We start from the raw sequence: 27,950 nt of genomic DNA, 5'->3' as shown, positions 1-27,950 counted from the left end.
TGGGAAAATAGGGAATTGAGTAGGGTTGCGAGAAGAATTTTCTTAGAATATACTGGTGATTGTCACCTATGAGGTACGCTTGGACTTTGAAATGAAATGAAAATATTAAAATACATTGAGTTCTTTGTTTTTTTTCCATCTTTTGCTTTGATTATAAGTATTTAAGAATTATACATGATAATTATTGATCAGCTAGCTGTAATTGTTTTGAACACAGAAACTTTTCCTCTGTAAAGAACCAGTGCCCTTAGCCAGGTGCTGGTGGCTCATGTCTTTATCCTAGCTACTCAGGAGGCTTAGATCTGAGGATCATGGTTCAAAGGCAGCCCCGGCAGGAAAGTCCATGAGACTTTTATCACCAATAAACCATCAGAAAACCGGAAGTAGCGCTGTGGTTCAAGTGGTAGCGCGCTAGCCTTGAGCTTGAAGAGCTCTGGGCATAGCCCCAGAGTTCAAGCCCTATGACCAACCAACAAACAAACAAAAAAAGAAATTAAAAAAAAAATTTAAAAAAGATAACATAGTAACCTTGTTTTCCGGGCACTGGTGGCTCATGCCTGTAACCCTAGCAGTTTGAAGCCAGCCTCTGGTGGTAAGTCTGTGAGACCCTTATCTACATTAGATTACTCAGAAAAAGCTGGAAGAGCACTGTGGCTCAAGTGGTAGAGTGCTAGCCTTGAGAAAAAGAATCTCAGGGACTGCATCCAGGCCCTGAGATCAAGCTGTAGGACTGGCACATACACAAAAAAAGAACAATGCCCTTTGAGTTGCATTCAGTTATAGGGAAACTTACAGAAGCTTTAAAAACAAAATATTGAACATCTTTCAAACCTGGATACAAATTGCTGACTAGTATGCAGCATATATGATTCCTACAATTTAGATGATGTGATATTTCATTGAGTTTTGTGGACTCTGTGTAGTCACTTGTAAACTTGTCTATTCATATTGGATTTCTCCTGTCCAAAGAATATGAGTGTGATATTTAACCTTCTGTTTGCTGTAGCTTTTATTTCTAACAAAAGTTCCATAAGGAGTCACATGACGCACATACCAACTTTGTCATTGACATACCATTTGTTTTTTGACTTAATAAAAAGGCAATTAATATTCACTGTTCTCCTATGCATAAAACGCATCTTTTTATGATATAGATTGCCTTCCTTGGGGCCGCTTTTCTTTTCACTCCACGTTCACCTTGCTGACAGAACTCCCTGAGTCAGGGGCACCTCTTCCAGTGGGGGTGTTAGTCACCAGTTTTCATCAGCACCAAATACAGCCGCACCTGGCAGGACGTGGCAGTCCAGATGAGTTTGTACAGAGATGAATGGCAGTGTTTATGGTCATTATTAAGCCAAAATTAAGATTTAAAGGCTAAATAGCCTCAATTTTAATTTGGAGAAGAAAGCTAGAATGTTATTTTTATGTACTCCTAAATCTGTACATACACAATTACAATGACACTTGGTACTATAACATTTTGTGACATTTTGATTTGCGCTATGTACATTTATTTTATAAATCACATAAACTACACGTTAGATCTACCTTCATTGTTGCTAAGGACAAAGTAAATATCTACAGTAGGTAGGATACAAGGTCCTCTTTAATCTTATTTATGTTTCATGATATGGACATGTGACTACAGTTTATACTGAAGGATTTGAAGTTTATTTGAGGTTAAAGTAAATGCCCTTCACTCATACTTTTAATCATAATAGAGGGAAATTGAATTTTCATCATATAGTTCAGCATTTCTTAAAAAGAAAACTAGAGAATTAGGTGCCAGCAGTCTTGTAGAATGGCTATTTCTCAGTGGGGGAACTGCCTATGAAGCTTTTCTGACTCACAAGCCAGTTTTTCATAGGCAGAGCAAACGGTGGCAGTTGATTATCTCTATAGACTCAAGCAACTCTTTGTGTCCTGTCAGACTTGTTTCCATTGGAATATGGGATTGTGAAGAATACATACACTAGTTTTAACTAGTGCTTAGTAGTAACTTGAGGGTAAAGTTTTGGGGTTGTTGTTGGTGGTGGTCATGGGGCTTGAACTCTGGGCCTGAGCACTATCACTGCGCTCTTCAGCTCAAGGTGAGTACTCTACCACTTGAGTCAAAGCACCACTTCAGGTTTTGTAGTGGTTTATTGGAGATAAGTGTCTCTTGGACTTTTCCTGCCTGGGCTGGCTTTGACCTGTGATCCTCAGATCTCAGCCTCCTGAGCTAGTTTATAGGCATGAGCCACAGGCGCCTGGCGAATGTAAAGTTTTTAATTGATTAATTCTGTGGTAATTTTCTTTCTTTCTTCCTTTCTTCCTTTCTTTCTTTCTTTCTTTCTTTCTTTCTTTCTTTCTTTCTTTCTTTCTTTCTTTCTTTCTTTCTTTCTTTCTTTCTGTTGTTGTTGTTGGTTGTGGGGCTTGAGTTCAGGGCTTGGTCACTGCCCATCAACTTTTCTACTCAAGGCTAGTGCTCTACCACTTAGAGCCACAGCACCACTTGGGGTTTTCTGATGGTTAATTGGAGATAAGAGTCTCATGGACTTTCCTGCTGGGGCTGGTGTACAACCATGATCCTCAGGTCTCACTCTCCTGAGTAGCTAGGATTACAAGTGTGAACCACTAGCACCCAGCTAATAATTTTCATTTACTCTTTAATTTGCTTAGCAACTCTTTTTTTTTCTTTAATTGATTTTATTTTTTACATAAAAAGTTCAGTAAAAATTGGATCAAGTGATTTTAAGCAGTAAATCAATCTTATCAACATAGCACGAGGAACTCAAATTAGTCCAAAAAATGAGGGCTAAGCCTCCTTCCCAAAACTAGGCTAGGAAAGATATCAGTTTGTTTCTTCATTAATTGGGCCTAAATGAATGAGGTCTTCCTGGACTTTACCTTCAGATACCTTAATGTGGCTAATGGTATACTCTTGTCTTTGTTTTCTGAAATACTAAAATTTTAGTTCTGTGGTGGTACAGGAATTTGCTTATTATCATTTGTTTTTCTGACTAACTCCATTTGGGAAAAAAAATTATACTATGTATAAATGGATTTTAAGATTTTCTTACAGTTTTAGTGGTTTGGATTTTGTGCATTTGTAAGTATTTTCCTATTTTAGGCATAAAGCTTAAAGTTTAGACTGGCTAAGTAAGTGACCACTGGCTGGGGTGTTGGGCAGAGGAGAAGGGTTGAGTGTTCACATACAGAACTTGTGGCCAAGGACTGTCCAGCTGAAACTGGTTTACACCTGGTGAGTAGGAAGAAGAAAACTAAGGCTGGTGTGCAGCCCAGATAAAAGATCCCTAGAAAAGCCAGCATGTGAGCCTTCCTTCTATAGAATCTCACAGATTTGTTCTCTCCTGGGGGTATGATTCACTCCAAGTGTAAGCAGAGAGTTTTGCAGAGGGGAGGAAGGAGTTGTGGTTTTGGGCCACAAGTTCCCTAATGATCTCTGTAATGAAACTCACTAGGAGCTTCCCTGTGCTCTGAACACTCCCCCACCCCCCTGAGAATTTTCCTTTTCCCTAACCTGGAAGCTTGACTAGTGTGTTGTAGTGGCTAGGCTAAAGAAGTCTGTCCCTGCAGAGTTTAAAGACTGTCTAGATGTCCAAGATGGGAATGTGGCTGAGAGCCATCATGCATTTTCTCCCTCATCCTAGGGTCAGGGTAGGCCTCAAGTGTTTGTGTATATGAAACCTGGTAAGTTTTGTTTTAAATAGATTTCAGTCTGTTCTAATGTGACAAAGTTTTTCAGTCAGAACATTCTAGCAGCCATCAATCAAACATCACTTGCTGTCAGTGGGAAAGGATATCCTCCCACATCCTCTGCAGAGCTTAAAACCATCCTACTTCCTCTTTCTTTTACCTTAAGAACTGATTACTGACACTTGGGAATTATAATCAAATTGCATCAATCTTTATGGAAAGGTTAGCAATTATTTCACTGCAAAATATGCATTTCCCCCTAATAGTGAATGTTTCTCTTCTTGTGTCTTTCAGTTCAGTTCTTTTAAACTTGCCTCAAGTGAATCAGTGCTTTGTGTCATGCCCTGATTTAATACATTTGAAAAAGACTTTATCGATGGCTTCCTCACCTCCAGTTCCATGTCAGAGAAGGATGAAGAAAGGAGTTGTTTGATATGAAATCTTCACAGGCTCTTTTGATTATTTAGCTGTTTTGGAGGTAGAAAAATGCTGATGTCAATTACCTATGCTTTGATTTAAGCTCTAAAATGAGTGTTGTGGTGAAGAGTTGGCTAACAGTGAGGATTTTCTGTGGGGCTGGACATTGAGCAATGTGCCCTGTCTTTGTTTGCATTACATCATTGTGTTTTCACAGCTACTAATGGAAGGCTGCTGTGGAACTGTGAAATTTGTCCTTGGGTATGTAGCTTAGTAGGTTAAGAAAATCAAAATTGTTGGAGTTGGAGGTGTGGCTCAATTGGTAGAGCTCTAGTCAAATGGGTGAAAACGTCAAGTACTGAGTTCGAGTCCCAGTCTCAGACCAAAAAGAAAAGCAAAACTGTAACCTGAACCTAGACTCTAATTCCAAGATCTGTGCTCTCTTACATATGGGGACAGAGTAAGGAGCTGAGAGAATGTTAAAGGTTTCCATTGTTGTAGACAATTGAAGTGTTGAGCAGAATGACAGAAAAACTATTTAATCATCAGCACCACACTTCATTCCTAATGTTCCCCCACAGCCACTGGGAAGTGGAGGAGCCTGCCAGGGTGTCTGGCTCACTGTGTTCAATACAACATAGGATTGTTTAATTTAGTAACGCTCTGAGATGAAAGGTTTGTGACTGCCAAGTACAAACAGACCTTCTGCGGGATGTTAATTTGGTTATAGGAGAGAATGCTTGTTTTTCCTTGCTCTGTGTTAATAAAGAAGCTGGCAGATTTTTCCTGTGAGTAGAAAGGACTTTTGATTTGTTTAAATCTGTGTAATCAAAGGGAAGTGAGCAGTCCTGGTAAACATTTTTCTTTGTTAATTCCATTCTGTTACCTGGCAGCTAATTGTAGATTGCATTCTTTTTTTTTTTTTTTTTTTTGGGTCCGGTCGTGGGCCCTGAACTCCGGGCCTGGGCACTGTCCCTCAGCTCTTCAGCTCAAGGCTAGTACTCTACCACTTGAGCCACAGCGCCACTTTTGGCTTTTTTTTTCTTTTTGCTTATGTGGTACTGAGGAATCGAGCCCAGGGCCTCATGCATGCAAGGCAAGCGCTCTACCACTGAGCCACCTTCCTAGCCCCTCTTTTTATTCTTTGTACTTTTTGCTTTGGATTTGGTTTTATAGTTGATGGCTGTAGGGATTTATTGGTAGGAAACTAAATCTGTGTGCCTTTATGACAGCTTATCTTGTTGCATGCAGAGTGCTTCACCCAGGTATTACCATAGAGGTTTTACTGGACAGTCACTTGAAAAATAGTCTTCTTGATATATAACTCATGTATCATGAAGTTTACAATCAAAAATATGTAATTCGTTGATGTCTAGTATTTTCACAGAGAGATACACCAGTTACTACTGCCTTCATTCCACAAACTTGGATCCCTCTGCAAAAGAACTCTATTAGCAGCAACCATTCTCCTCTTGTTCCATCTGGAAGCCACTCATCTGCTTTCTGTCTGTGTGCATTTACCTCTTCGAAGTAGGCCATAGAGATGCAGTCTTTCAGGATGTGGCCATTTGTGTCTAGTTTCTAATATTTGATGTGTTTTTGAGATTCATCCATGTCGTAGCAGATATCAGTACTGCATGCACATGGTAAATAGTATTCTGTGGCATACACATACCACATTCTGTTCATCAGTTATTCATTGGTAGACATTTGAGTGGTGTCTCCTTGGGGGCTATTGTGAATCATGCTTTCGTGAATGTTTGTGTTCACGTTTATGAGCAGATACATGCTTTCATTTACTTGGGATATAAGCTAGGAGTATAATTAATGGGTCACGGGGCAACTTGATGTTCCAACTTTATGAGGAACTTCCAGACTACTTTCCAAAGTGGCTACACCATTTTACATTCCCATCATCAGCGCTGCGGGATTTTATTCTCCACATCCTTGCCAGCAGTTTTCCATGTTTTGTCAAAGTAGCCACCCCTCTGGGGTGCAAAGAAGTGCCTCATTGTGGTTTTAATTTTTATTTCTCCAATGACTAATGATACTGAACATTTGTGTGTTTCTTGGCCACGATGTATCTTCCACAGACAAATACCTATTCAAATTCTTTGCCCTCTATAATAATTGAGCTGTCCTTTTGTGTTATGGTATAATAGTTCCTTACATTTTCTGGACACATGTCTCTATCTCATACAGAAATTAAAAAATAATTCTTCCATTCTGTAGATTGTCTTTTCGCTTTTTTGATGGTCTTTGACACAAATACTTTGAAATGTTTTTGCTGTTGTTTTTGAGATAGGGTTTCACTATGTAGTCCAAGCTGGCCTAAACTTGTGATCCTCCAGCATCAGCCTCCTGAATGCTGGTGTTACAGGTGTCTGCCATCATGCCTAATACTTTCAAATTTTGATGAGGCCCCATATTCCAATTTTTTTGTTTGTTTGTGCAGTTTTCTCTCTGAACATTTCTGTAAGTTAAAAAAAATGGCTTCTTATTTCTCAACATTTCCCAATCAAAAATGTGTACAAATTTGAATGGGCAGTTGATTACCTCTGCAGTAGGTTTTCTTAGAAACATCAAGATATTTTGTGCTTTTCTCTAATTCCATGTTAAATCTTTTAAAATCAGAACAATGCCCTTTAGTATTCTCAGCTCAGAACACCTTGCTCATTCTATAAACATCTGTAGGTGTGTGGTGTGCACGGAGTAGTTGGTTGGGCTTGGGGAAGCAGGGGCGGAGGGAGCCTGGTCCAGACCTGAAAGCACAGAGCTCTCATGCTGCCCCGGACCTTTCCCAGAGCAGCCAGAGAGCTGGTGCTGTGCCTGGCCAGCCAGCACTGCACCCGTCTGTCCCTACCATTTGCCCATGTGTGTTGTATATGCTTTCACCAGGTATCTGCAGCAGCCTTACTGAAGATGATTGTAGTAAAACTTAGAAGGCAGCCTAAAGAAAGCCATTTAGCTTTCATTTGTTGAGATTTTTGGGGAAAGAAAAGGTCCTACTTCCTTAGGAACTCAGCAGGATGGGTGGATGTCTCTGAGCCCAAGCCTCAGCAGTTCCATGTATTCAGAGCATAAAATGTGAGGCGTGGAAGGGCAGTTGTTTGGCTGGCAAGGAATGTTGGTTGTGGGAAGCTGGGTGTGTCATCTTGGAAGTTAGAATTTGGCCATAGTCACGGGGAGCCATTGAGGAGCCCAACAGAGAGAGAGGGCGATGATGGTCACTGTAGTTACTAAACTGCAAACCCTGGGCGTGGGGGATGGGGACTGGCGATGGGAGACCTGCAGGGCTGTTACACTAGAGCTGGTGGGAGCTGAGGAGGACCTGGACCAGGATGCTGCTGACAGAGGTGAGAAGATGGAGGCTGGAAGTGTGTGGAGGCAGTAGGCAAGATGCCTGGCTCCATGTTAAAAGAGACCGTGCTTGCCAGGATGGATAGATTTCCTGGAGGAAGGTGCAGCTGGAATGCATTTCTGTGGAGCTCAGGGTGACCACAGGGGATTCAGTTCCAGTTGCATCCACAGGGCAGTCTCTCCAACAAGGAGGAAAGCACTCTTGCCAGACATGGTTTCTAAAGTTCAGGAAGCTTCTGACCTTGCTCTTCTTGCTCAAGCAAGGGTCTTTGTTGGAAACTCCTTGCCACCATCAGTGAAAGTTCCAGCAAAGTGTGCATGTTTCCTCGGGGAACATGAGGTTGACTGGGCAATCCTGTGACCTGGAAACAGGGGAGAGGGCCAGGATGCCAGTGGTGGCACCATTTATATCCAAGAATAAGCTTCCAGGTTGAGAAGACTAGAATGCAGACTCAGCTGAGCTCACTTTTAAACCGACTCAGTGTGTGCCATATCACTGTGTGACTTATTTTTGTGGTTATCAATAGACTTGGGTTTCTTCACTCCAGATAGGGAGTGACTCTTCAGAGCCTGGCATACTGTACTTGCACGTGGTAGGTTCTAAGTTGGTATCTGTAAGTGAATGCATGCAGGCAGAGGGATGGATTAAATACAGGTGGGGCTGTAAATATTAAATATCAGTGTGGGGCTGTGTCATTTTTCAAGCCTTTGGAGACCTTATTAAGAGACATTTATAAAGTTCAGCTGTTATCTACAACAATCATTTCATATCCATATAATGAAATTGTGTCTATTTCTCTTTTTTTCCTTATGCATTACCCAGTATTTAATACCAGTAATTATCTGTTGACAATTCTGCCAGTAAATTCTGATTAAAGTGGGTTTGTAAGATTAGACTTATGATAGATAGAGAATTAAAGGTGATAAAGAGAGAACTATTTCCTTTTAAGAATAACTGACTCATAGGATGAAACCAGGGCTATGATTTCAGATCTCTCTTGTAAACACTCAAGAGATGTTTATAAAACACTCAGGACAATACAGATTGTACTAAGAAAATGTGCTTTGGTCAGCTCTGGAGATAGAAAGCAGAGAACTTATAAATCAAGTCTGATTTGTCAATGGGAAGGCCTGAAAGTTCACTTTAAAAGTAAGAATTGAGAGGTGACATTGCCTAAAAAGAAAGGTACTTATTAAAACTGTAATACCTCTGTATACCAACTTTATAACAGCAAAAAATTAAAAATTTAAATGAGAATTTAAAAAGAATTCAGTCCACATCAAGGTTTTGTAGGCAAGAATTTTGTAGTTAGAATAGCAAATGTTAACAGTTTCATCTTTTATATAAAAATAAAATGAATTGCAGATTTCAGATCATAGTATCTTGAGAACTGACTCCTGATGCCTATCTCTCTTAGTAACTATTGGAACATGAGTCAAGAAAGGGTATTCGACTTTGTTTTTTTACCCTTTAATTTTGCCGTGAATGTGCTTCCAACCCTGTGTCTCCCATATTCAGACAAACCATTGGTAGCTTGGATGTGCCCTAATTTTCACTATTTAATTTGTAGAAAAATACGATTATGTTTATATAAAGTAGTGATCTTATGTTCCCACTTGGGAGAGGTGTTTTACTTGTTTAAAAAAATTTTAATGCAGGGAGCCGGGCGCTGGTGGCTCACGCCTGTAATCCTAGCTACTCAGGAGGCTGAGATCTGAGGATCGCGGTTCAAAGCCAGCCCGGGCAGGAGAGACCGTGAGACTCCTATCTCCAATAAACCACCAGAAAACCGGAAGTGGCGCTGTAGCTCAAGTGGTAGAGCGCTCGCCTTGAGCTGAAGAGCTGAGGGACAGCGCTCAGGCCCAGAGTTCAAGCCCCACGACCGACAAAAAAAAAAAAAAAAAAAAAAAAATTTAATGCAAAATACTGTTCTAAACACTCCTGTCATTCCACACGTCCATATGACACAGTAATATAGAAAGTTGCACATTCATGCATTCCTTAGTGACTATAGGAGTTGATTCTAGACATCCCTGTGGTTGCAAGACTCTGAGGATGCTCCATTGCCTGATGTAAAATGACATGGTATTTGTCCATAACCTATGCACATGCTCTTGTTTCCTGAGATATGTCTAGGTTACTTACCATATCCACTACAGCACAATGTTGTGTAAATAAAGGTCTGGATATGTTCAGAACAATACTTTTTCACATATTTTCTATTTGCATTTGGCTCTGCATGGATGCAGAACTTATGGAGAGGGAGTCTGTTTTTGTGGAGGGTTTTTGTTTTTGTTTTGTTGTTTGTTAGGCTTGAACTCTGGGCCTGGGCATTGTCCCTGAGCTCTTCAGCTCAAGGCTAGCACTCTACCACTTGAGCCACAGCACCACTTATGGTTTTCTGGTGATTAATTGGATATAAGAGTCTCACCGATTTTCCTGTCTGGGCCGGCTTTGATCCTCGAACCTCAGATCTCAGCCTCCTGAGTAACTAGGATGACAGGCATGAGCCATCGGTGCCCAGTGGCGTGTGTGTGTTTGTGTGTTTGTGTGTGTGTGTGTGTGCGCGTGCGCACTCGTGTGTGTGTGTGTGTGTGTGTGTGTGTGTGTGTGTGTGTGTGTGTGACTTGAACTCAGAGCCTGGCACTTCCCTTAGCTTTTTTGTTCAAGGCTGGCATGATACCACTTGAGCCACACTTCCCCTTCTAGGTTTTTGGCTATTAATTGGAGATAAGAGTCTCACAGATTTTCTTGACCAGACTGGCTTTGAACCTTGATCTTCAGATCTCAGCCACCAATTAGCTAAGATTACAGGCATGAGCCACCCAGCTCCTGGCTTCCTAGTTGTATTTTTATAATGCTTCACTTTATTGCCTACAATAAATGTGTAGAGATGTGTGAATCATTTGTATTTATTTGTTTTTACCAAAAAAGTTCTAGTGAATTTGGCCCCATATTCCTGAAGGTCAGTGTATGTTAGCATGCTGCAATTTAATGGAGTGTTTTCTCAGAACTCAATTTATAGCATCTCAGTTTTTTAAATTACTGTTAGATATACTGCTATAATTAATTATTTAAAAATAACAGATCATTTTCATTTGAATTGTAAATTAATGCTGTTCTTTCAGATAGAATTTGAGCAAATCCTAAGTTGACACTACATTCTACATTTTAACAAATCTTCTCAAAGTCTGGGGAAGAGCACATTTTGGGTTTAATGACATCAAAATCCTGAGTTTAAATCCTCAACATAGGTTAGTTGAGTAATTACATAGAAATTTTCTGAGTTAAGATCCCAGACAAATTATATCACTTATAAAGCCAATTACAGAGTAGAAATTAATGACTTAATTTCTAGAGGCACCTTATCAGCTCTGGCTAAAAGTAAAGTGCCATCTGGTATACCATGTTTCATGTCTGGAAGCGATTCTTCTTTCGTTTTCTTTTTCTTTTGGTTGGTTGTGGGGCTTGAACACTAGGCCTGGGTACTGTCCCTGAACTCTTCATTTCAAGGCTAGTGGTCTACCACTTGAACCACAGCACCACTTCTGGTTTTCTGGTGGATGATTAGAGATAAGAGTCTTACGGATGTTCCTGACTGGGCTGGCTTTGAACCGTGATCCTCAGATCTCAGCCTCCTGAGTAGCTAGGATTACAGGCGTGAGCCATCAGCGCCTGGCAATATGATTCTATTTTTGAAAAAGTGTTCAGCCTTGTTCTTTCCTAATGAATTCTTTCTTCAGAAGTACTGTCATTCAAAAGAGAAAAGTTCACAGACTAGACCTCAGAGAGGTAATCAGAGCTCTTCCATGGAAGGTGTTAAGCACAGGGCCTGTTGGGAAAACCTGTAGCCTTCCTGCAGTTGGCTTCTGCACTGCAGGGCCACTTCTGATGCTCCACCTACACAATACTACTTTCACATGTATGCTCTTTCCATTCATTAATGGATTTTCCAGTGACTGGTTACTGTAATTAAAATAATAGGGGTATAGTAATCCAAGATATTTTTAAAAATCTGTATCTAGTCTACTTCAGGGAAGAATTTAAATAAGAAGGTGTAAAATAATTAAAGTGCACTTTGAGCCGCACACCGGTGGCTCATGCCTATAATCCTAGCTAATCAGGAGGCTGAGAACTGAGGATCATGGTTCAAAGTCAGCTCGGGCAAGGAAAGTCTGTGAGACTCTTACCTCCAACAAACCACCAGAAAACTGTAAGTGGCACTGTGGCTCAAGTGGTAGAGTGCTAGCCTTGAGCTGAAGAGCTGAGGACAGCGCCCAGGCCAAGTTCAAGACCCACGATCCAAAAAAACAAAAAAACTCAGTACATTTTAATTGTTTAAGTGTGTGAAGGAAGTAGGCTACAGACATTTCTAATGTACTTACTTATTCCTATAGTTTAAGTAGCTGGCAGATCTTGTTGATACCGAAGTCTCTTCATGGGTAGAGAAAATACAGAAGTTCCAACCAGTTCTAGCTCTTACATTAGTGACTTTACGTTTTATTTTGTTTCTCTAAGGTAGCAAATAGTGTATACAAATTCTGAAAGAATGGGTTGTGTCTCTTTGTCAACCTCTTTTCTGGATGTTATCCATGAGATCCCATTATATAGGAGGTGAAATAGGGGCTTGATCAGAGGGAAGTGGAAGGCAGGGCTGGTGCTCTCCACCAGGCTCCGGGAAAAACACTGTCCATGCTTTCATCAGTGAGATACAGAACTGTTTTCAGAGGAGAGACGGATAAGTTAGCCATTTATGTGTCCTGTTGTACCTTTAATTATTTATTTCTATGATAAACAGGAATAAAAGTAGAATTATTTTAAATATGTAAATTCACTTTAAACATAGGAGCATAGTCTTGTCCTCTTACCAAAGTCTTTCTTGTCACCTTGCCAGCCTATGTCAGAGTAAGGTAACAAAGCATCCAACACATAGCACAGAGATTGTTGTGTGCCCAGCACTGTCTTTACATGATTTATCTCCCATGCTCAGGCAGACTAAGGTGAACTAGGGAATAATAAACCCACTGGGAACTAGTAAGGCCAGGTCCTCATGGTGAGATGAGTCCTTGTTCTCAGGCAAGTCTGGGTTTCCCCTTGGCCTGGCTTGGGAGACTTCTGCCAACAGATTCAAGGTGTCCTCTGCACTGTGAGGAAGGGGAGCAGCACACTCTACCTGGCTGTAAAATGTTCTGGGTGGTGTTGCGAGGAGAGCAGGCTGCTGCCACATGCACATCCTAGTACGGTGCCGTACACGTCATCAGACAGATGTGAGGCTATAGCATGGTGCCCCCCCAAGTCCAGTGGAATGGCAGGCAGCAATCATTAGACAGCAGGGGTTCCGAGCTTGAGTGGACCTTGAGCCACAGCAGGCATGTTGGTGGAGATGTCGTAAACTTCCTTACTTATCAGCTGTTGGATCTCACTGCTTTTTGGATAAGTATGTATGTATATTTACTATTTTACTCAAAACCAAATCATTTTCATTTAGGAAAATCTGCAAAACAAAAACTGAAAGACAAAATCAATACTGTGAGATTTGCTTTCATCTTTTCTTTGGTTGTTGCTATGGGAATGAAGATACTTGTTTTCTTTTCTTTTTTTTTGTTTCCGGTAGTGGGGCCTGAACTCTGGGCCTGGACGCTGTCCCTCAGCTCTTCAGCTCAAGGCTAGCACTCTACCACTTGAGCACAGCACCACTTCCGGCTTTTTTCTTTTTGCTTATGTGGTGCTGAGGAATCGAACCCAGGGCCTCAGGCATGCAAGGCAAGCGCTTTACCACTGAGCCACCTTCCCAGCCCAAGATACTTGTTTTCTTGGTCATGGGGCTTGAACTCAGGGCCTGGGCACAGTCCCTGAGCATGTTTTTGCTCAAGGCTAGCTCTCTACCACAATGCCACTTCTGGTTTTCTGGTGATTAATTGGAGATAAGAATCTCACAGACTTTCTCTGGTTGGGCTGGCTTTGAACCATGATCCTCAGATCTCAGCCTCCTGAGTAGCTGGGATTATAAGCATTAACCACCAGTGCCCGGCTAGAAATAAAGATCGTATGCACAGCACACACGCTTGCAGTCAGGAATGGCATGGTTACTGAACATTTGGAGCATAGAGGTATTTACTGTGGCTGTGAATTTGGGTGTGAGATGTTCAGAACATGTGACAAGGAATCATGTCAGTCAAAATTCACTAAAAGCTTATTGTTGAGTAAAATTATTCCTTTGAGAACACGAAAGTATTCTCAAGTTCATAGGCAACTTGAAATTTTTAGACGAGGAGCAGCATTTCCTAAGAGAGTTTTGGCACTTGCCAGCCACAGTCTCTGTTGACAAGGGATGCTCGCTGACTTGTGTCCATTGCACAAGTTCATTTGATTCTTTTAGGGGAAGAATCACAAGGAAGAGAAGATAGTAAAAGCTTCCTGGAGGAGGATGCCCTGAATAAGTCATAAATTATCTTACAGATTGTGACAAGAGACGTGGACCTTTAGGGTGTCACTCGTGATGTGTAAATCAGCTTCTCTCTTGTGTAAGATGGGATTTTTACACTTTTTATATTCGGCTTAGTATGGAAGTCTCCAGATTCAGTCATAAAGAACATGCTTGGTACAAGTATTATTGTTGCTTCCAACCTTTAGAGAACTGACTGAAAACTTTCTGGATGTTATTATTTTGTAAGATCCTTTCGGGCCTCTCTAAGCCTTTCACATCCTTTCCCATTTCCAAGCCAGAAGGACCTCTTGGGGCTGACAGGTTCCGTTCTTGTTGTGTGTAGAAGTAATTGTTCATCTTTGTCCTAAGCTTACCCAGGGTTCAAGAGCTTCTCATCCTGAAACTCCAAGTTGCAAGGGCACGGTTCTTCAGCCATTTTATCACTGCCATTATTTTACCTTGAATTACGAGAGCCATTGTCCACTTTGTCTGTAGCCTGTTTCCTCTGCTGTTTCTTCATTGTGAGATGACACACAGCTTACAGATGATTCTGAGAGAGGATCAAGATTAGCTGTGTACTTTGACGCTGGCCTTTCTGTGTGAAATCCAACAGTACAACATTGGTAGACACAGTGTGTGTGCAATAAATGTTTACTTGAAGTAATGAGTTGCTTCAGGGTGGCTTGCAGTAGTGATATTTTCAATATTAAGTTGAACATTCGGTGCTGGCAGTTTGGCTAACAATCCAGCCTTCACTTGAAGCTAATAAACAGAGAGGACTATGCAATCCAGGGAGACCAGTTTGTTCACTTTTCTATCCAACAGTAATTTATTTTACAGTTGTGTTTATATAGAGTAAAGGTCACAGGAAAAGGTATATTTGAAGCAGTTATATCAGTTGCTTAGCTACAGTTGAAGGTCCTCAGTATGCTGATGAAAAGGGACCACTTAAACTGGATATTGTAAAATTCAGACAGCTCTTTTAAAGACAGCTTTATTGAGGTATAATTGACATGCTGTAAACTGCATACTTAAAGCATATGGCTTAATCGGTTCTGACACCCACGAAACCATCAGCACCCTAAGGAGAATGAACATATCCATCACTTCCCCAGATTTCTTTGTATTACTGTGTAAGACTGTTCTGGTCCTCTGCCCTTGTCGCCAGGCAACCTCTGGTCTGCTCTCTGTTGCTAGACAGATGAGCTTGCCTATTCTAAAGTTTGCTATAAGTGGAATCTTGTACATAATCATTCGTTTGGCTTTTGCACTCAGCAGGATTATTTTGTGATTTATCCCTGGTGTTGAGTGATCAATAGTGTACTCATAGCCAGGCATCTTGGCACATCCCTACAATCCCTGCTACTCTAGAGGCAGAAGCAGGATTGTGAGTTCCAGGCCAGTCTGGGCTACATTGCAAGACTGTATCTCAAAACAAAATGTAAACGGAAAAAAACAAAACCAAAAAGCAGGGGAGTGGGTGATAGAGATATAGTTCAAGTGCTAGAGTGCTTACCTAGCAAGTTTGAGTCCTCAGTACTGAAACAACAACAAAACCCCACCTATTCCTTACAGTGCAGGAAGTATTCCAGTGTGTGGATATGCCACATTTTTATGTCATTTCACTGTTGTTGGCTATAGGGGCACTTTTAGATTTGGGCTCTTATAAATAGAACCATCTGGCACAAGTCTGTGTGGACACGTGTTCTTTTCTCTTAGGTAGGCCCTAGGAGTGAGATGCATCATGTGGTAGGCATGTGCTTAAACTTGTTTTTAAATTGCCAAACTATTTTTCAAAGGTTTGGTTTTGTTATATGCTGGTCCTGGGATTTGAACTCAGGGCCTGGGCACTGTCACTGATCTTTTTTGTCCACGGCTAGCCACTTGAGCCACACTTCCACTTCTGACTTTTTTGGTGGTTAATTGTAGATGAGAGTCTGATGAACTTTCCTGCCCTGCTGACTTTGAACTGAGATCCTTAGATCTCAGCCTCCTGAGTAGCTATGATTACAGGCATGATTCACTGGTACCTGACCAAAGGTTTTTCTGGTTTTTGTTTTTAAATATTTCTACCACTAGTGCATGAGAATTCCTGGTACTCAAGTCTCTGTCATTACTTGGTATGGCCAGTCTTGTTAATTTTAGTCATCCTAATTAGGTGCATTGCAGTATCTCACTATATTTTTAATTGGCATTTTCCTGATGGCTAAGGTGTTGAGCATATTTTCATGCGTTTGCTCTTCCTGGATAAAATGTTAAGTCTTATATTTATTATATTCTGGATACAGATTCTTTATCAAATTTATGTTTGATAATACTTTTCCCAGCCTGTGACTTGTCTTTACGTTCTTTTAACACTGTTTTTAAAAGAACATATGTTCATGATTTTGATGACATTCAGTTTATTCTTTCATGCTCTGTGCTTTGGGTGTCATGTCGAAGGACTCATTACCATCCCTAAGTTGTAAGGGTTGCTACCCAGGGTTGGGCAGAATACAGGGCCTCACCCAAGTTAGGCAGCGCTCTAGCCCTGTGGTACACTGTGTTAGTCCTTGTTCATGGTTTCCTGTATCGGTTTGTTCCAGCACAGCTGTGATTATGGCTGTTCTCTCTCTGTTGAATTATTTTCATCCCTCTGTACCTTTGTCAGAATCAGTAGTCTATTGTGGTCTCTGTTTGGTTCCATTGGCTGTTTTTGCTCTTTACATCAGTACCACATTGTCATTAGTATAACTTTATAAGTATTGAATATAGTAGCATTTAGCCTCTACCATTTTTATTTTGCAGTTCTTTTTTCTTTTCTTTTTTTGGGGGGGGCTGTAGTGGGATTTGAACCTAGGACCTCATGACAAGTACTCTATCACTTGAATCATGCCCCTAGCCCTTGTTTTATTGTTGATTTCTCAGAAGGGCTCCTGAGTTTTTTTGCCCACTTCCAACCTCAGACCTTGATACTCCTGTCTGGGGTTTGTTTTTAAGACAGGATCTCACTAATAACTAGTTTAGCTGGGCTGGTCTCAGAGCTGTAGCAGGAATCCATATGTGTGCCATTGTGTGCAGCCCTGAGGAGTTCTTTAGGTTATTCTGGGTTTTGCATATCCACTTGAAGATTAGAATAGGCTTGTCAATTCATACAAAATGGCACAGTTGGATTTTGAATGCAATACTGAACCAGTAGATCATTTGAGAGAGAAGTGACTTAACGAGTTTTCCACAAACATGTTTCTCTCCATTTGTTAGATTTTTCTCTCAGCAGTCTCTTAACATACACATTGTGCACATTTTTCAGTTTCTCTCTTAAATATTTTAGTTTTTGGTATTACAATTTTTTATTTCAGTATAAAATCATGTTGCTCGCTCAGCATACAATTGAGTTTTGTGTGTAGATTGTGTATTCTGCAACTTTGCTAAACTCACTCATCAGTAGTTTTTCTGGTAGACTCCCTGGACATAGCTAACCCTTCTGTGTGAAAATGCAGACAGCGTAACCGCTTCCTTCTTAAATGTGAATGATTTTCCTCCTGGTGTAACATGGGTGGGAACGGTAAGAGTGGACATCTCACCTTTTCCCTTACCCTAAAAGCTAACGCTTCTGCCTCTCGTTACTGAGTGAGATAGTAATTGCTGAAGGGTCCTCACAGTTCCCGCAGTTCCCTTTGCTGGGATGAGAGTGTTCTCTTCTATTCCTACTATGCTAAGAGGTTTTTAATTTTTTATTTTTTTGCCAGTCCTGGTGCTTGAACTCAGGGCCTAAGTACTGTCCCTGAGCCTCTTTGTGCTCAAGGCTAACACTTGAGCCACAGTGCCATTCCTGCCATTTTCTGAATAGTTTTATTGGAGATAGGAGTCTCACAGGATTTTTCTTCCCTGAGCTGGCTTCAAAATGTGATCCTCAGATCTCAGTTCCTGAGTAGCAAGGATTGCAGGTATGAGCCACCAGTGCCTGGCTGTGTTTCTTTTTTTGTGGTTGTTGGTTTGTTTTTATTTTTATTTTTTTAAGCTGAGATTGGATTCTGTTATTTTTCTGTATTTATCAAGATGATAATATGGCTTTTGTTGTTATTGTTTGTTAATATGGTCAATTACATTGTGTTTTGAATGGGCAAATCAGACTTGCATTTTTAGTACAATTCTACCCGGTCATGGTATATTATTCTTTTTATATATTGTTGGATCTACTTTGTTAGCATTGAGTAGAAATGATGTTTTCTGTTTTTTGATTCATTGATTTTTCTGCTCTCTTTCCTGTATATCACTTACTCTTTGTGTGTGGGTGTTTATTATTTTGTTTCAAATTACAAGAGTGAAGTATGGTTCTTCAAGGTTCTTAAACTAGTTTGTTCCAAGGACATAGATGTGGAGATAGCTTGGTGTTGGTGGCTCATGCCTATAATCCTAGCTCTCAGGAGTCTGAGATCTGAGGATCTCGGTTCAAAGCCAGTCCAGGCAGGAAAGTCCGTGAGACTCTTAACTCCAGTGAACCACCAGAAAACCAGAAGTGGCACTGTGGCTAAAGTGGTAGAGCTCTGGCCTTGAGCTGAAGAGCTCAGGGACACTGCCCAGGCCCACAGTTCAAGCCCTACGACCAACAAAAAAAAAAAAAAAAAAATGAAGATGGAGGCCCAGGGAAGTACACTCAGAAGAGTTAAGCTGCATGCTCCCATCCTTCTTCCACTGGGACAAGTCTGTGATGGAGCAAGTGGGGGTCCACAGAGTGGGGGTGCATGGGGTTCTGCAGACTGAGGGGGAACAGTGGTGTGCAGAGGGAGGCATGGTATGAGGGCAGGGCAGGAACACCTTGAAGAAGATGATGTCCGATTACTCTCTTGAAATCTACAGAGAAATCAGTGAGATCAAACCCCCAAGATGTTAGGTGATGTTGTTGCCTTGTTTCATTTTTTGTTATTTTGTTTGTTGCCGACTGCTGAGCCTGTGCCTGCCAGGAAAGCATTCTACCACAGAGCTACTGCCCCCACCCTGAAGGGCTATTTCTTAAAGTTTACCTTACATTGGCTGCAGATCTCTCTCTTGGTTGCTGTGTTGTGAAGAATGAGTTAGAACATGTCAAAAGTAGTGTAGTACACAGCTAATGTTTCCTTGGGTTTAATGGACAAATCCAGTTTTCTTTTCTGTTGGGACTGTTTGCGGTGGTCATGGTAACTGTAGCCGTAACAGTATTGGCAGGTGTGCCTGAGATATTGAATAGGAGGAAAATATGGGGGTGGAGAGGAAGATTGTTGTAAAGATCTACTTCTGTTTCACTAGGAAATTGGTTGATCTCAAACTGTTCCAGTGCTGGGGGCGTCAGCGTCTCTCACCTTCCAGAGTGCCTTTTCTTCAGCCCAGCACCCCATCCTTCACCATTGTATTTTTTGGCACACACATGCTCTGGGGTCCCTTTGCTACCCTGACCTACTATTATTAACTCCCCTGCTCCAACTGCTCCCACCCCAAATGTGTTCCATCCTAACAAATCCTGGAGTCAGGAAATGGGGCTGATCATCTCGTGTTTAGCACACAACAGAGCCCCTCATTGAAGGGGCTTGAGGAAACAGACTTGGACCAGAAACCTTGAGGTCAATGGATACATGGTTTTTACCAACAAAGGTATTTTCTTCCTGATTCTGGCTTCTTCCAATTTTGTTTTGTTTGCTTTGCTTTGCTTTATAGAAATATCTGAAGGATAGGATTAAGAGAACTGCTGCTGCTGCCCTCCACAAAAGACGAGAAACGATTTTACCTTAAAAACAAAATCACAATGTCTATGTTTTGGTCTGTCAGGATCTAAACTACTGCTGTGGCCTAGTAGATGCATTATTCTCATTGAGTTCTTTTTGTTAATGAACATTCGAATTTAATTATGTCTGAGAATATAAATCATATTGTTATTAGTAAGGTTAAGCGTGTCCCAAGAGAAGTATCAGGGAAAGTTAAATGTGGTCATCTGCCTCTTTGCACAAAGAACAAATGCAAATGATTGTGAAGCATTTCGGTAGGAGAACCTTAAGGTAGGGCTTTCCTTCCCTAGTATTACAGAAAGTACTTTACTTCACTGCTGTGGAACTAAACCGAAATTATTACAGGTTAGGATGTGGTACTTGACACTGCTGTGTGAGAGATAGTTGTTACAAATTGAGGATCTTAGTGCTACTATAACAGCTTCAAGAACGGTCACTCCCTGTGTGCGTGCCATGTTCCAGGTACAATGCAAAAGTCCTGGGTACAGACACACAGACTGGGACTCCACTTCTCCTGAGGCGTGTGGCAAGAAGCCACTAGACGAGGCAGGAGAGGAAATGTGATGGTAGTACATCCCAGCAGAAGGATGCTAGCAGCTTGCCAGATGACAAGATTGGATAAGGACGGTGTTATCCCAAAGGAAATATCCTGAGTGTGTGCAAAGAGGTGGCAAGCTAAAGTAAAGCTTTTAAAACACAATTCTTCTTAATCAGACACTAGGAAGTATTCAAGGTCTTAAACTTTTGACTTCATGGGTGTTTGAGTGTCATCTTGGATCAGCTGGCCAGTTGGCCACTTGACTGTGTTACTGGTGAGGTACTGAGCCTCTCTCTCCAAACTGTCTGGGGCCCCCCGCTCTGCAGATCGAATGAGCCACTGGAGAGGGCATGGCTCAGAGTTTGCGGTTGAGTATGCTTGAAGTGAATCCTAACATGAATTGCACAGTACTGTCATTGTTCATTATTCTAACTTCCGGTAATTGTGATTACTTTTATATGAGTGAGAGTTCTGTGGTCTTAAAACATCTCCCATGCTTTCCATATTACACATTTTTATGTTAGAAACGCGTGTAGCAGCTGTTTGCTATCGTCCCTGCCATGTGCTCAGCACCTATCCTTGGACCATTTGTGGCTGCTGAGAATGAAAATGGAAAGATAAAGTAAAATTGATGTCAAACTGGCCTTGTGTACAATGGTCAGCCTGTTGATTGAAGTGATATAGCCTCTTGCGCGGCGCATTGACTGTCTCCCAGGGGGTCCAGGCACAGGTTAGCAGCCGTGATTAGGCTCGGGGTGAAGGTAGAACACCTTCCCATGGTGGAGCTCCCAGCCATGCAGGGAAGCTGTCGTACCTGCGGTAGCTCTGAGCTACCATGGGGAGCCTTTCTTTATTACATCTGGGTCAGTGAAATTCCATCATTTGCAGGGCCACCGAGAAAGAGCAACTACAACTCTACCTTCTTCTTTTAGAGTGAAGGGTTTTTTTTATTATCCCTTCTTGATCGCAGTTTTTGATTAGCTGTAAGGAAGGTGAGCACAGTTAGGGCAGGAGCAAGAACCTACTGGAAGACAGACTTTAAATTGGTCTCCAGCAAATAGTGCAAATGTCCATTGTGAATGACTGTTAGAACTTGGCCCAGATGAATGGGTGAGATGGTGACCTCCTGTGGGCAAAGGGAAGATGCTTACCTACAGGGAAGGGCAGTGCCTGTTGGTGGCAGCTGCCGGGGGAGGATGCAGAGGACTTGGGACTGGTATGTTCTCCAGGGAGAGGGCACAGGAAAGGTTGCTGGGAATGCTAAAGCTGTGATCTCTCTATGATCTGATCCCAGGAAAGCACACTGGCCACCAGTGCCTCCTTTCCACTTCTGCAGGGACACCTGGGTCTCTCTCATCTTGGGCCACAGCAGTGGGCTCTGCAAGCTGGAGCTGGCAGTGAGTTGCCTGTTTTATAGCAGGACCCAGTGCTTCTCAGAGCTCTGAGTTCAAGGCAGCTGGTGGGCCTCATGCTACATGCTGAGAGGGAGTAGTACTAGGCTGGGCTAAAGAGCATCCAAGAGACTTTAAATTATTGGTAGTTTTGCTTGTCTGTATTGCTCTTCCCTAAACCAAACAAGTGTATGGCATTCTCTACCATGTGTGAACCTGGCATACATGAAGAAGGTGACTAGCAGTGCTCAGGAAGAAATACCCTAAGAACTCCAGGTTGAATGCGTTTAACAGCCCTGGAGAGAGAATTTCTAAATACACAGTACCAAATTAGATTATACAGGAGGAGACTTAGAACCAGTGGGTGACATAGCTCTTTTTGGCTATGTGCCTGGTATCTGTGAGGCCATTGAAGCTGGTGGATGGGATCCACTCAGAGGTATGGTTCTGAATGCATTTTATTTTTTATTTTTAAAGAGTGTTTTTTTTCAAAAGTAATCGAGTATTATTAAAGTCAGAGGATGTGTTTAGCAACAAAGTTGGCGTGTGTATATATATTTTGGTCAGAAGTTTCGTGTCTGTAAGAGCAATGATGCTAGTAAAGCCTTTGTCATCTGTTCTACTAAGTTCAGTAGCTTAGTATTTGTGACTTTTAAAGCCAAAGGATAAATGTCTCTCATTTTGTGGGAGAAAATGTAAGCTTCCCTAGTAATCTGAAAATTATATCATTTCATCACTGTTTCTTAGCAATCACTATACAAATATAACTTTTTTTTTTTTTTTTTTTTCATTCTGGAAGCTGGAAAAGCAGGCTGTTCCAAAGGAAACTGCTGTGGAGTTCCTTCCTTTCTAAACTTTAAGCATGTGCTCTTCCTCACCCTGAAGTTCAAGGGCTTCATTTACGTGCATGAAAATAAACTGACCGCCACCTGCCACTTAGTCACACAGAGAATATCTTAAAGCTGTAAGCAAACAACCCGGGTTTAGCTTTTGAGATGCTCACAGCATGTGGTAAAAAGGAAATCAAGCATCAAACAGTTTGAGGAAATAAGAAAACATAAACTAAAGAGACACATTGGATATCTGAATTGTGTACCTTTTTCATTTTTAAATTTTAGCTCTTTGGATTAGCAAGACGAGAGAAATAGAATACTAAATAATTGGGTTATTAAAGTGTTCAGCAGCATCTGTCTATGGTGGTATTGCTGTTTGAGTAATCCAGGACAGTCACTTAGTATTTGTTACAGTATCACTAGGGCCTAGAGCCTGCACAGCCCCTTGTTGAGATACTGAGATGTCCATTTTTATGTAGTATAAAAAAATCATGCTTGTTCATATAAACAGCTTCCAGATGCTAAATTCACTGGGAAATTATCTAGTAACTCCTCTAATTTTCTTCTTTTCTATACTTGAAATCCCCTTTATAAAAATAGCATTCATGGGTTACACAGGGAGGAATTTCTACAATGTGTTCCCATCAATCTCCTCCCTCTTAATGTGCTCCCCCCCCCCATCTCCTTTCCTAGAATACTTTCAATGGCTAGGAACTTGGTTTTGTAGCAGTGATGTCTGGGCAAAAATGGAAGAAGCCCTGCTTAGAAATGAAGCAGAGCTGTGCATGGCAAAGCCACATTCCAGGCTTGCTGTGTCTTTTCCTGAATCCCTAGTGAAGGTTTGTTCCTAAGTCAGAATGGGGGGAGGGTGCGGGGGGGGGGGGGGAAACAATACGGGTCAGTATGCTCTGCCCTTTAATCTCAGAGTCATATTGAGTGATCCTTAGAGTAGGGCTGCATCTTGTTCACTCTAGCACTTGGGGATAATGTTGTGTCTGGAGGAGTACCAGAGTCTGTGCAGTGCCATGTTAAAGGCACGGCAGGCTTTTCTGTGGGGATGGTTGGGGTAGAACTAGGCCAGCAGCTTTGAAGCTGTGATGGCCAACGGAATTCCCTCTTGGACTGGATATGTGCAGAGGCCAGGCCAGGTGGCTGGGTCCATGGCATCATTTTTGCTGGCAGAAGAGTAGAAGCTGAGGATCTGGTGGGTTCCAGAGGAGGCAGCTATGGAAGGAGCTCAAAAAGCAGCTTTGCTTCTTTAGCCCTGTGCTTCTTGAGTCACACATCAGGGCTGCTGAGACCTGTGACCTCAGGGCCCCTGACCTCCACAGCCTCAAATGCTGAGACCAAGAAACCCCACCTGCACAGTGCCATGTCATACTTTAGCCTTGTACCATTACAGAATTTAGGCTCAAAGTGCGTTCATAGCACGTCTTGTCACCAGGCTCAGCCCACTGTCCTCCCTTTCTTCCTTCTCCATGGTTCACTTGTGAGCATCCAGGTGCTCACATTTGTCAGGGAGATTGCCTTATCTACAAAGGATGAGGCTGTCCCCTGCCCATCCCATCCTATCCCACTTCACTTATGCCATGCCTTCATCACAACAGTTTTCTCATCCAAGAATCCTCATCCCATGCTGTGGTTTTTAAGCTCCTGTCTATCATCTAGCTTAGTGACCATGGCCTTCACACACCCCACCGCGTCACAGGACCAGTCTCATCACTGCTTTTACATACATGCCATGTTTCCCCCACTTTGGTAACTTACTCATACCTTTTCTTCTCCTCAGTACCTATAAATTAAATGGAGAGGCAACAGTAGGATAACTGGGTGTAGCTTCACAGGTGGAGCAGGGGATAGTGGAGAAGAATGGGTTTGCCTTAGGGAAGGAAAGAATTTCCCGAGACCTGATAGAAGGTAGATGTTAAGTGTGCCCAATTTTTGAGTCAGAAGTTTTAAGAAGCCCACTGATCTCAGTAGAATAGAATCGAAGCAAAGTTCATCTGCTCAGAATGGTGAGGGGTGTCCGTCACTGAGGTACCTCCCAAGCAGAAGTGAATAAAAGATTTGTTGAGACGACATTGAGAATCTCGCTGAAAGAGATGACACAGACTGGGGATGAACCCATTGTAGTTTTCTGGGTTTGTTCCACAGTACTGTCTGTTGGGATCTGGACGGGGCATGTGAAGTTGGGCACTGGTGTTGCTGGAGTGGACATATGCCATTCCTCCACCAGATTCTTCTGGGGTAACAAGGCGATGAGAGTGGGGGAGGGCTGGCTAGCTCCAGAGCTTCCACCCATTCTAGCACTGTAACTTCCTCCTGCTTCTCAGTCCCCCACCACTACCCTGCCTCCACACATGGAGCCATCAGAAGGGAACGAGCAAGCTTCTTCTGTGTGCCCACGTGTGTGGCTGCCCATCCAGCCTGCAGATAGGGGATGGGTGGAGGAGAGACAGGTGGGGTTGTCTGAGGAGGGAAAGACAGGTGGATGCAGCCTAGGTGGAGAGCTTTGTGGGCTCCAGTGCAAGACACTTAATTCTCTGGCTGCTGCTTTTCCCTTCTCAAAGGCATGGCCTTTCTGACTCATGACCTCCTGCCCCTTCAGTTGTTTCCTGTCCAGGGCACATGTGGAGCAGGTTAGTTAGTGTGGTTTAAACAGCACTGAGGCAGGGCATTGGTGGCTCATGCCTATAAACCTAGCTACTCAGGAGGCTGAGATCTGAGGATCACGGTTCAAAGCCATCCCGTGCAGGAAAGTCCATGGAACTCTTATCTCCAGTAAACCACCAGAAAACTGGAAGTGGCGCTGTAGCTCAAGCGATAGAGCTCTAGCCTTGAGCTGAAGAGCTGAGGGACAGTGCCCAGGCCCAGAGTTCAAGCTCCGCGACCGACAAAAAAAATAAACAGCACTGAGCTGCTGCCAGCAGATACAGAGAAAAGCCGTGGAGTTTAACCAAGTAGCCAAGAGTCAGGAGAGATGGCTTCTGGCAGGAGGTAAAGTAAAGGTGGCAGGGTCTGTGGCCTGAGACCCCAGAGGGTGTGAGATGGCTTCAGATGTATGGAGAGTGTGGCTGCATGAAGAATTCGACAAGGGGGCTAGGGTGAGTCCAGAGGGAAGGGCTACGAAGTTGGGGTGATGAAGGGTGTGCTTATTTGGGGGCTGATCACGGAGTGAGTAGTGGGAGGAGGATGGAGGGCTGTGGAGAACAGCTAGTGAGAAGAGGAGGTGATGGGATGGTAGGAAGGAGACTCAGAGCTGAGGATGTGGGGAGGCGCCGGGGCCTGTCTGAAATGTCATCCGTTTGCCAAGTGTTCTGCTTGGCACTTGGAGTAATCATACACTAATATTGGTATCTTTAATTCCATATTTATTTTATTTATTGCCATAGTCCAGAACAATAGTTTTTGTCTGAGTTGTTTATTCTTTATTTTTAATAACAGTATTTCTCCATATACCTAGAACATAACCTGGCAAGTTGCAGATGTTTCTAAATGCTACTTGAATGTGGAATGAATGCACAACCAAGGTGGGGGACGGGGGGGGGGGGGGGGGGCGTGGTGGGAAGGAAAGGAAAGGAAAGATTTGAGAACAGAGTGAGAGGCACACAGAAAGGATGTGTTCACACTCAGGGCTTCAGATTCAAGATCTACCAGAAAGTAGGCGGTGTCTGCAGCTGTTGCCTCTGGGAGGCTGAGGTGGGGAGAACCGGAGGGCTCCTGTTGTTGAGGAAGTTGAACTTCTGCAGCACTGGGTAATTAGAAGTAATTCCCACTTCCCTAGCTTGATGGCAGATTACAGAGAAAAAACCTGCCAGGCTGGCCCAGCATCACTGAGTAACTGAGGAGGATTCGGGTGGGTGTCAGTACAACACCAGCTAATCAAGGGAGGGCCTGGCTTTACGGAGCACTTCACTCTCTTTAGCCAGGCCTGTTCCTCTCTCATTCACTTTGGCAGTGTTAGGCTAGTGTGAGATCTTTGGCTTAGTAAGTGTCTTGAGTTTTTTTGTTTGTTTTGTTTTGTTTTTTAGGATAAATATAACACATGCAAAAGTGAAATAAGCTAATGTCAATTTTTTAAAGTCTGCTGCTCTGGCTTGGGATGCCAAGAATCTGTCAATAAAAATAGATGGTACTGGTTGTTAGTTCCTTCGATTCTTTGGGATAGAGTACTCGCGTTTGGTTTCTTAAACTGTCACAAATTCAAAGTACAAAGTATGATTTATACTGATAAGTTTGTGGTTGGAAACTTTAATATTGCCAAAGTCTTTCCAGTTGACATCTGAATATCTCAAATTGGGTTTCTGGTAAATTTATTATTTTAAAGAGCCCTACCAGGCCATAGCACTTTACAAAGTTGGCAGCATATGGTTGATGACCTAATTTATTCAGACTCACTGTGAGCCTTACAATGTTTCAGTGTATAACTTGTTCATTTGACCCATATGAAGTGCACTTCAGGATAGTTGTCCCTTAGCCCAAACAAACAAAACATGCTTAAGCATTTAGGATGCCACGTCCTACATTCCTATTTAGATTTTAGGTGTGAGGTACCTTCCAGACCATCAGAAGGAGTCCAGCTTCAAATGGACTTTGAATCAGTTTCCTCCCCACAATTGTGCTATGGCTTTGGTGTGCAGGGCTTGATGCTTGGTGCTTGTGTTGGCTTAGTGCTTCGGTTTGTCTCCCACCCTCAGCTTTTCACCACTCTTTCCTGTCTCTGGTTGGCATCAGTTTACGTCCTTCTCCTAGTCCCTTTGGACCGAGAAGCTCTAATTGTACTTTGGATCATAGTTTGTTTTCACCACAGGAAGGACTTGTAGACTCTTCCCTTCTTACTATGTTGGACTCTCTGCCACTGGGGCTGTGATCATCATGCTTTCTCATTATGGCTTACCACCCCTTGCTGCAGTTAAATAACCCATGCCTAGCAGGCCTGTAAGGTCCACAGCCTCCTAGAGACCTCTTGCTGGTTGTGCTAATTGCTGCATTTTCATCATCTACGATCTGGCTCTTTAAATACTTTCTGAATGAAAGGAGTGAGTGGCAGTCAGGGTTGTTGCCTCCTCATCACCAACACAGCCATGACCACAGTGGTTTGCAGCACTGCTGATAACCCTGTGGGCTTCTCCGGCTGCTGCTCTTGCATCTTCAATCTGCAGAAGAATCGTGTGCCTAAAGTGCCCAGGCATGATTATGTGCACTTGTCTAGATGTACTTAGGAGCAGTGTATTTAAGTTATGGATCTTGAACTTCTTACAGTAAGATATCAAACTGTATGTGTATTTCTGTCACTTAAAAAAATTAATACTATGTATGAGATATATCCATGTGGAAGTGGAGCAGAAATTCCTTCATTTTTGCTGTATGGTGGCCTAAGGTTACATCCTTTTTTTTTTTTTTTGGTTGGTCATGGGGCCTCAACTCTGGGCCTGGGCGCTGTCCCTTAGCTCTTCAGCTCAAGGCTAGCACTCTACCACTTGAGCCACAATGCCACTTCCGGCTTTTCTGTATATGTGGTGCTGAGGAATCGAACCCAGGGCTTC

At 42.5% G+C, this 27,950-nt stretch overlaps 1 protein-coding gene across 6 annotated transcripts in view; it reads left to right on the top strand.

The window, feature by feature from the left end:
* The window catches only part of LOC138825615 (myocardin-related transcription factor B-like), a 170,813-nt gene that overhangs the window by 52,389 nt on the left and 90,474 nt on the right, over positions 1 to 27,950 (top strand). The window lies entirely within an intron of this gene.

This window comes from Dipodomys merriami, unplaced genomic scaffold (assembly GCF_024711535.1).
Source record: "Dipodomys merriami isolate MVZ:Mamm:240054 unplaced genomic scaffold, mDipMer1.0.p SCAF_138, whole genome shotgun sequence".
Lineage (NCBI taxonomy): Eukaryota > Metazoa > Chordata > Mammalia > Rodentia > Heteromyidae > Dipodomys > Dipodomys merriami.
Note: the sequence above shows the minus strand (reverse complement) of the source record. Positions and strands in the feature narration are given on the sequence as shown.